Source organism: Eriocheir sinensis, chromosome 8 (assembly GCF_024679095.1).
Source record: "Eriocheir sinensis breed Jianghai 21 chromosome 8, ASM2467909v1, whole genome shotgun sequence".
Taxonomy (NCBI): domain Eukaryota; kingdom Metazoa; phylum Arthropoda; class Malacostraca; order Decapoda; family Varunidae; genus Eriocheir; species Eriocheir sinensis.
In genome coordinates, this window is record NC_066516.1 from 18,018,580 (window position 1) to 18,027,985 (window position 9,406).

Here is a 9,406-nt window from a genome sequence, read left to right on the forward strand (position 1 = left end):
TGTGTGTGTGTGTGTGTGTGTGTGTGTGTGTGTGTGTTTTCTCTGTTCCTCTTTGCGTGCTCCTTATCTTCCCCTATGACATCATATTGGTCGCTAAGTTTCTGAATCGTATGTTAGGACTGTCAGGACACACCGATTGTTCGCCATTGTCTTCAGGGAGAGGGAGAGCTTGGTATTCGTTATATTATTATGTTCACCAAAAGTATTTCAGCTCGTATCTATTTTATTTTAATTTTATTTTCATGAGCTGTGTTTGCAGTATTTTTTTCCTATATATCCTCTATTTAAATGCTTCATTTCCGACTATTATTTGTTGCCCTACATCTCAACAACTTCATATTTTAGTTAACCTGCTTACCAGTAACGCAGAGTTTAAGAATAGTTGTTGATAAGACATCATTTGATATACGCTGTATGATCAGTGACAAAGTACTTATATTTTTGTATATATGCCGAGCTCTTCATTGTGCAGCAAAACGCTTTTTTTTTTCACCATGAGAAAAGGAAATACAAAATCCCAGTTATTATTTTTTTTAAATGAAGAAATATAAGAATCCTCTCTCACTTGTGCTGTGTCTCTCCGTCTGTTTTCAGCAAGGAGTCATACGAAGATAAACAGATAAAATAAAAATAAAATAAAAATAATAAATAAATACATATAAAAAACGGGAAAATAAGCACTGCAAAAGAGGAACAACTGCATATATTGTATTTTCGAGGCTGTGTGCACGAGGAAACAGTTTGAAGTATTGGATGACGGCTGCATTAAAGGTGTGAAGTGATGGTGATTGGTAATTACACTTAGAGAGGGTACGAAGGGTTACGGAAACCTTGGAGGATGATCACCTTCTGTCCACACCAGGGGGAAAAAGTAAACCGTTACATTTTGTTTTTTCTTAGCTGAAGCTGTGTCGCGGACTTGTCATGTTGATGGACTTTTAAAATTCTCTAAAGTATTAGAGAAATTGAAGCACCTATCAATTCATAGTTTGAAAAGAAAACAAATACACTTTGGAATACAATAAAGAAATCGCTATATTAATAAATGTTAACCAATACTAACTACGTAAGTGTGCTTGTAAATAAATAAAATGGCGCATGATGCTGGATTCACACAAGAAAAAAAATTACATGGACTCATTTTCATAAGCAAAATAAGCGTCGACCGCGTGCTAAGCAAAAGAATTAAAATGTTCAACAAATTCATACTAGAAAAAGAAGTGTTCAGGTTCGAAAGCATTTCACGTTATATAATTACTTTAACGATATTCTTTTCATGTAAAAATTAATGTATATCTTCCGCCCTTGTATCTAGTCTGCTTTTACTTGCCAAAAGAATTCACACAAGTAGAAACACACACGAAAATAATATAAATAATAAAAAGAAAGATAAATGAATTCGTTTAGCTCTTTCTACGTCTATTTCATATCTTTCTCGTTCAGTTTGTTTAACCTCCTCCTCTTGAATGAAATTAAATAATATACAATAAAAGTAGCATTGAAAAAACAGGTAAGCGGAGTTTCACATATTTAATGTGATTCTGCTTTCTTTTGGTCATCTTTTCCATTATCATATGGAAAATTTAACTGTATGGGCACACAAAAAAATCCTAGTCCAATATACCTTCTTTTACCTTCCTCCTAGCCTGTCCCTCTAGACTGTCAATCTTTATATACTGCCAAGATAAATTTACACTTCAAATCACACATTAAAAAATTTAATCTCCCTAAACAAGACACGTATTGCTTCCTAAAACCTTTACATTCGTCTGCCTGTCCTTAGCCCGGCCATTCTTTAGGCTCAGAGCAGGCGCGGGGAGTAATGGGACGAGGCCTGGCCATCATCAGGTGTATGTATGGGCGGCGCTGAATACCCCTCTAGTGACGACAGTATTTTGGGAGGCGAGAGTGACCCTGATGCAGGAATGAAGGGGAGGAAGGAGGGGAGGCTGATGAAGTGGTGGGCGGCGGAGGTGTGTAGGAGAGAGAGAGAGAGAGAGAGGGGGTGTATGTGTAAGAGAGAATGGAGGTGATAATGATATAGGGGAGAGTATGTAGTAGTAGTAGTAGTAGTAGTAGTAGTAGTAGTAGTAGTAGTAGGTCTTAGTATGATATTATAATTCTATTTAATTTTCACTACTTTTGTGACTACTACTACTACTACTACTACTACTACTACTACTACTACTACTACTACAATAACTTCCTTCGTTGTCGTTTGGAGACTGTAACAACAGAAGCAGCATTACTGTAATTGAAACACACACACACACACACACACACACACACACACACACACACACACACACACACACACACACACACACACACACACACACACACACACACATACACAGTTATTTTCATCGTTATCAGTTCGCTGCAGGCATTAGATAAATATGGAATTGATGCCTCTCATAGAGTTAGGTTTAGGGACTGATCGGCTCTGTATGACCTTAAAGCTATATAATTTCTCTCTCTCTCTCTCTCTCTCTCTGTTTCATCGTTCCCTGCAAAAGATAAGGAAAAGTCTCTAGCAAGATTTTTTTTTCCTTTATTTATTTTTCTGCCAAACATACCTGTCCCTCAACCCTCTCTTCCTCCCGTTTATCTCCTCCTCCTCCTCCTCCTCCTCCTCCTCCTCCTCCTCCTCCTCCCTTTCCCTTCCCTTCCTCCCTCTCTCCCTACGTCCTGACTTGAACCCTTTTACCCTTTTCCCTCTTCATGTGTACCCTGCCAGTCTGTCCTCTCCCCTCGCCCTCCCTTCACCCCCCTTCCCTCCCTCCCCTGCCCTCTCCTCCCCTCCCCTTCCCTCCCTCCCGCCCCGTACCTTTTCCTTACATCCGTACCCTTTCCTTCCTCCTTCATACCCTTTCCTTGTGGCCGCTGAACCCTTTTCCCCTTTTTTTCTAGACCCTATTTTTTGTTCCTCCTCGTGTCCTTACCTTCCTTGTTTCCTTCCTTCCTTCCTTCCTTCTCTCTCTCTCTCTCTCTCTCTCTCTCTCTCTCTCTCTCTCTCTCTCTCTCTCTCTCTCTCTCTCTCTCTCTCTCTCTCTCTCTCTCTCTCTCTCTCTCTCTCTCTTTTAACCTGTTCTCCCGCACTTCCTTGTTTAGCTCTTTCCTCCCTTTCTCCTTGTTGTAGTACGTATTTTCCTTTTTTTTTAATATTTTTTGTCTTTTTTCCTCTCACCTTCCTACCTGGGCAATTTATTTCCCATTTTTTTTTGCGGCCGCCACCCCGCCCTCACCGCTTCTATTTTCCATACGGCTCCTTTATTCCCATTTTTAACCCTCTCTTCCTGTGTTCCTTTTGCTTTCTTGCTTTCCTCCTTCCTGTTTGGTTTTTCCTTTTCTCAGTCCTTCTTTTCTTCCTCCTGTCTTTCTTCGTATTTCGTTTCGTCACTTTTTTTTTTCAATCGTTTATTAAATAGTTTATCCGTTTATGCATTTTTTTTATTAATCCATTCATATTTCTTTCCGGATTTTCCTACCCGCCGTAAGGCATACTCTCTCTCTCTCTCTCTCTCTCTCTCTCTCTCTCTCTCTCTCTCTCTCTCTCTCTCTCTCTCTCTCTCTTCCTATCCCCCATCTCCCCCCTCTCACACCCTCTCCCCCTTCCCACCTGTCTACCTACACATTTAATCTCATTACCTGTGCTGGCCTCAACCTGCGCCTCTCTTTCAAAGGATCACAACACAAGGAGTCGTAAAGCTCGCCAAGCAGGCAGTCACCAGGCGGGCAGACGAGGCCGCGTTCTGTGGTGATTATTTTTTTGCGTGTGGCCCTGGTGATTTGCTTGCATGAACTGACAGCCGGGAGGGAGGGGAAGCGAGAGAGGAGGTGGAGGAGGAGGAGGAGGAGGTGGAGGAGGGAGAGGTGGATGGGGGGTAGCGGCATGAGAAGACATGGAAGGGAAAGAAACAGAAGAGAAGGTAGAAGACAGGAAGGAAAGTTTGGAAGGCGCCGGAAGGAAAAGGAGAAGAATACTATTGGAAAGAAGACGAGGAAAATGAAGACAATACATGGAAAGGGAATAAGAAAGAAGAATAAGAGAGGAAAAAAGGAACATTGTAGGAAAAGGAAAGCCAGCCGAAAGAAGAAAGGAGAAAGAAAGGAGAAGAAAAAAGTCTGAGGGGAGGTATTTAAGGACGAGGAAAATGACAAAAGAGGGATGAGGAAGAGGAGCAATGGACAGGTAAATAAAGAGACCCACGAGAGATTTAGGACAACATTCGAGAAAACTGAGCAAGAAAATTAATGAAGAGAAACGTTTTGAGAGAGAGAGAGAGAGAGAGAGAGAGAGTGGGGGAACTAAATAGGAAGGAGGGAGATGGAAGGGAAAGGAAGAGGAGAGGAAGAAGGAACGGGACATGAAGGGGGAGAGAAGGGAATTAGGGAAGAGAGAGGAGGAAGCAGGAGGGAGGGGGAAGTCCGTGAGAGAGAGAGAGAGAGAGAGAGAGAGAGAGAGAGAGAGAGAGAGAGAGAGAGAGAGAGAGTAGAATCGAAGGGGGGAGAAGGAGGAAGTGTGAGGGAGAAAGGGAAGCAAGCAGAGAGCCGGTGAGTAGGGGAAAGAGGAGAAGGAGAGACGGAGGGGAGAAACAGGGAGAGGGGGAGGGAGGGAGGGAAGGGGGAGGGAGGAAGCAGGGAGGCAGGCAAACAGACAGACAGACAGGCAGGGAAAGAAAGAATGACTGCCGGTGGGGGGGGGAAAGGGGAGGGGGGACGAAAAAAAATAATGAAACAAGTAAAAAGAAAAAAAAAACAAGAACAACGCTAATTACGAGTTTATGATGTTTTACAGAAGGAAATGAAGGACAAGAAAATAGTTGGCATGGGAAAGGTAAGTGACAGTACATGATGAAGTGACCAGAAGGTGGAAAAAAGTAGGTCGTAGATGATTTTGATGTTCTGGGGAGGAAAGAAGGAAGTTGATGTAGAGATGTATATTGGAACGAAAGGAAGGTGAATGGAAGAAGGGAAACAAGGAAGAGGCGACGAATTCATGTTTTAAATAAGAAACGGGAAAGTAAATGGTTTTGATGTTTTGGGGAGGAAAGAAGGAAGTTGATGTAGGTAGAGATGTATATTGGAGCGAAAGGAAGGTGAATGGAAGAAGGGAAACAAGGAAGAGGCGACGAATTCATGTTTTAAAATATTAATAAGAAACGGGAAAGTAAATGCTTTTGATGTTCTGGGGAGGAAACAAGGGAGTCGATGTAGGTAGAGATGTATACTGTAACGAAAGGAAGGTGAATGGAAGAAGGGAAACAAGGAAGAGGCGACGAATTCATGTTTTAGATAAGAAACGGGAAAGTAAATGGTTTTGATGTTCTGGGGAGGAAACAAGGGAGTCGATGTAGGTAGAGATGTATACTGTAACGAAAGGAAGGTGAATGGAAGAAGGGAAACAAGGAAGAGGCGACGAATTCATGTTTTAAATAAGAAACGGGAAAGTGGATAGAGGAAGAGATGATGAATGTTGCAACGAAAGGAAAGAAAGAAAGAAAGAAATCAGAAAAAAAGAAAACGAAGAAAAAATTGAGATGCAATAACAGCGAATAGTTAGCAAAGAAGGAAAAAAAGAGTTACGTCAGTAGGAAAGAAAGTGAATAGCAGACTGGAGAAAGGGAAAACATGAAGGGAAAGAAAACAAGAAGAGGAGCAATAGAGGGAAAGAGATGAATGAAAAAAAAGCGAAAGCGAATGAAACAGAGACGAACGGAAAGACATGATGGGAAGAAAAATGGGAAGAAAAAGAAATCGTGGACCAGTGAGAGATGTAGAAAGGAAGACGAATAGAAGGGAACCACCTCTTTTCATTCCTCCCCCTTCTTCCTCTTCGTCCTCTCCCTCTTATTTTTCTGTCATCACTTCCTCCTCCTTATCCATCTTCGTCTCTCCTCTACTTCGTCTACCTCATCTTCCTTCCCATTCTCGTTTTTCGGTCTTTATCATCCCTCTCATACTTGTCCTTGTCTTTGCCCTTCCTCTTCCTCCTCCTCCTCCTCCTCCTCCTGCGATGGGTAAGATGGTTGCCCGCTCTTCTTTAGTCTCCACATTTAGAACGTCCTCTCTATAATTGGATAATATTGGGTCTAATTTCAAACCTTCACTCTACAGTCTTCATCTTCCGTCAGACACATCCTGACTGCATGGCGGTGTGTGTGTGTGTGTGTGTGTGTGTGTGTGTGTGTGTGTGTGTGTGTGTGTGTGTGTGTGTGTGTGTGTGTGTGTGTGTTTCATGAGGTAAGCGAGAGAAAAAATATATATAAAAAAACAATTGTTGTGTATGTTTCTCTGAGGCAGGAAAGGACTAATTCTTGTCCTTGACTTGCATGCTGAACCTTAATCTTTTACCCTCTTCACATTATTCTCGGGTTGTTATATCAGAGAAAAAAATATATACGTACACAGACACTAATGACAAGATTTACACATACTGCATCAAATTTACAAGCATTCCAGGAAATAAAATACCTCGTGTAAAGAAATATATATATTCAGCCAGCAGATGAAATGGTTACATAAACATATCAATAATTCCGGTGTTTGTGTGTGTGTGTGTGTGTGTGTGTGTGTGTGTGTGTGTGTGTGTGTGTGTGTGTGTGTGTGTGTCCGCCTCCCCACACCTGCCTGCGTCTCTGTCTATCTTTGTATAATCATAATCGCATGTTTACAGGTAGGTAGGCAGGTGGGTAGACATAAAGGAATTATTAATAGACGCACGTGATAGCGAGTTATGATCATCGACTTATCATCATCATCATCATCATCGTCATGCGGCCGATCATCCATCTATGCATTGGACGTTTGCACGCTCCCCTCTGCTTCCCTTTCCTCGGCCCTGTTTTGTTTTCTTATTTTCTCTTTTACGTTGTTTTGCTTTTCTTGTCTCTCCTCTTTATCATACACTTTTGTTTTTCTTTTTGTTTTAACGCTTCTTCTCATTCTTTTCTTCTTTCCTATGTTGGTTTGCGCTTCCTTTCCCTCCTCTTTACTATATAGTTTTGTTTTTCTTTTTATTTTTACGCCTTTTCTCCTTTTTTTCTTCTTTCCCATATTGGTTTGCTATTCCTTTCTCTCTTTATTATATTGTTTTGTTTTTATTTTTATTTTTTAACGCCTTTTCTCCTTTTTTAAATTTTTATCATGTTGGTTTGCTCTTCCTTTCTCTCCTCTTTATTATGCAGTGTTGTTGTTTTTATTTATCGCCTTTTGTCTATTTCGCATTTTTCTCCTGTATCCTTTTTTCTTTTTTCTTCTCCTCCAATGTTGTTTTGCTTTTTTTTGTCTCCTCTGTATTATATTGTTTTGTCTTTTCTATTTTCTCTCATGCTGTTTTTTTTCGTTTACCTTTGTTTACTCTGATATGCTTTCTCTCCCATGCTGGTTGGCTTTGGTTTCTCTAATTCTCTATCGTTCTGATTTGTTTTCATTCTTATACTATTCTTATTTTTCTCTTATTCACTTATTCTGCTTTACCTTCATACCCTCTTCACCATTAATATATTTTCCCTTTGCTCGATTTTATTTTGTCTTCTCTCTACAATTCTCATCTTTATTTATTTTTTTTTTTTTTTTAGTCTGTCTTATTCGTGTGTATATATTCTCTCCAACTTTTATTTGATTTTTCTTTTTTTTTCTTTTTTTTCTTTTTTACTTTGCTTCACTATCGTACATTCTTTACTGGCATACAATTCTCACCTACAATTTCTTCTTTTTAATCTACATAACTTACTCTCCTATGGTATATTCTGACTTGACTTAATTTTTACGTTTTTTTTTTTTTAACTCTGCTTCACTATCGTATTTCATTCTGCTTTCTGCCGTTCTAATTCCTTCTTCTTTGCTTTGCTCTGCATTAGTGTGATTCGCCACGCTCGGTTTTCCTCCGTCCGGTCCATAATTATCGTTTTTGTTCTACATATTTCTGGTGTCTTTACTCAGCTCTGTCTTGCCCGACTCTGCCTTACATAATACCATCTTCTTTGCTCCTGTTTGTATATATTAAGTTACGCTGTACCTCACTCTGCTGTGGTTTACATCCTTATGATTGTGTGTTTTTTCCTCTTTACATTTAGCTTTTCACTGCCCTGTCCTGTCATGTTTATTCTTTTGTCTTTCTCTGCTTTTCTTCTCTTTTACTCTATTCTTTTATTTCTCTCTACTTCTCTTTTCTTCTCTCTTGTCTCTTATCTCTTTCACGCTCTCTATATTTCACACTGCTATAGTCTACTCCATGACAAACTCTTTTCTCAAATTACTCCTCTCTGTCTGTTCGTATCCAACCGTCTATTCTCAACCACTATGATTCTCTTCTGTCTCCGTAAAAATCGCCCCTGTTCCTGTTTGTATCTGTCCTTTCCGTCTCTGCCTGTATAATTATCTTTTCTGCCCGTTTGTAAATATCCTCGCCGGCTCTGTTTGTGTCTATCCTCCAGCGGCAGTCAGTCAGGTCGCGTGCTTGTTAAGGCTAAGCGTACGGCGGTGATTTTCGTTTGGAGTGAGATATTATGATAAATGCGTGCGTGCCTGTGTGGAATGAAATGCAATTACCTGTGGGAATATACTGTTTGTGGCGGCGAGCGTGACTGCTGCAGGGCGTGTGTTTGTTGGCCGGCAGGTATACGTACGTGGCTGGTGTGTGGAAGAATGCAGAATGTATGTACGTGCGTGTGTAAGGTGGGACGTATAGGGAGGTACTGTGTATGCGTGTGTACGGGTACGTGTGTGGTATGAGTAAATGCTCGCGTGTAGCCTGTGTTTGTTGTTCACCCGCTCATTAGCAGCAACAACACACCTCGACCGAAAGCAAGTAGAAGTCTGACCTTTGAACACCTTCATGTCAAAATATTTTTACCTGGAAAGTATTACACAACTAAGATAGAAACGCTGTAGTTTGGACGCTTCAGCAACGGTAATGGTGGTAGTAGTAGTAGTAGTGATAGCGGTAGTAGTAATATTAATAGTAGTAGTAGTGGTGGTGGTGGTGGTAGTAGTAGATGTAGTAATAGTAGGAGGAGGAGGAGGAGAAGGAGGAGCTGTATTAGTCACGGGAATGTTTCTTCGTTTTTACGGCATAATCCAGCGAGCAAGTTAACATTCCAAACACAGGTAGACTCGCCCTCAGCCGCTTCATTACTTGCGCCACAACGCCATAACTAAGACTTCCATGTATTCTGCTTATCCTCCCTTCCTCCTCCTTTTCCTCCTCCTGCCCCACCAGCTCCTCCTGTCCTCATAAAACACAAGCTTACTACTGCCACTCCTGCTGCTACTACGCTATTCTCTGCTCCTGCTCCTCCTCTGCCCTCGAGCAAGGTAGACTGGCCCGCTCCTCTACCTGCACCACCTTGCCCTGCTGCCCCAGTACCCCGGTGCCTCCGCTACGCCCCGCTATGCCCCG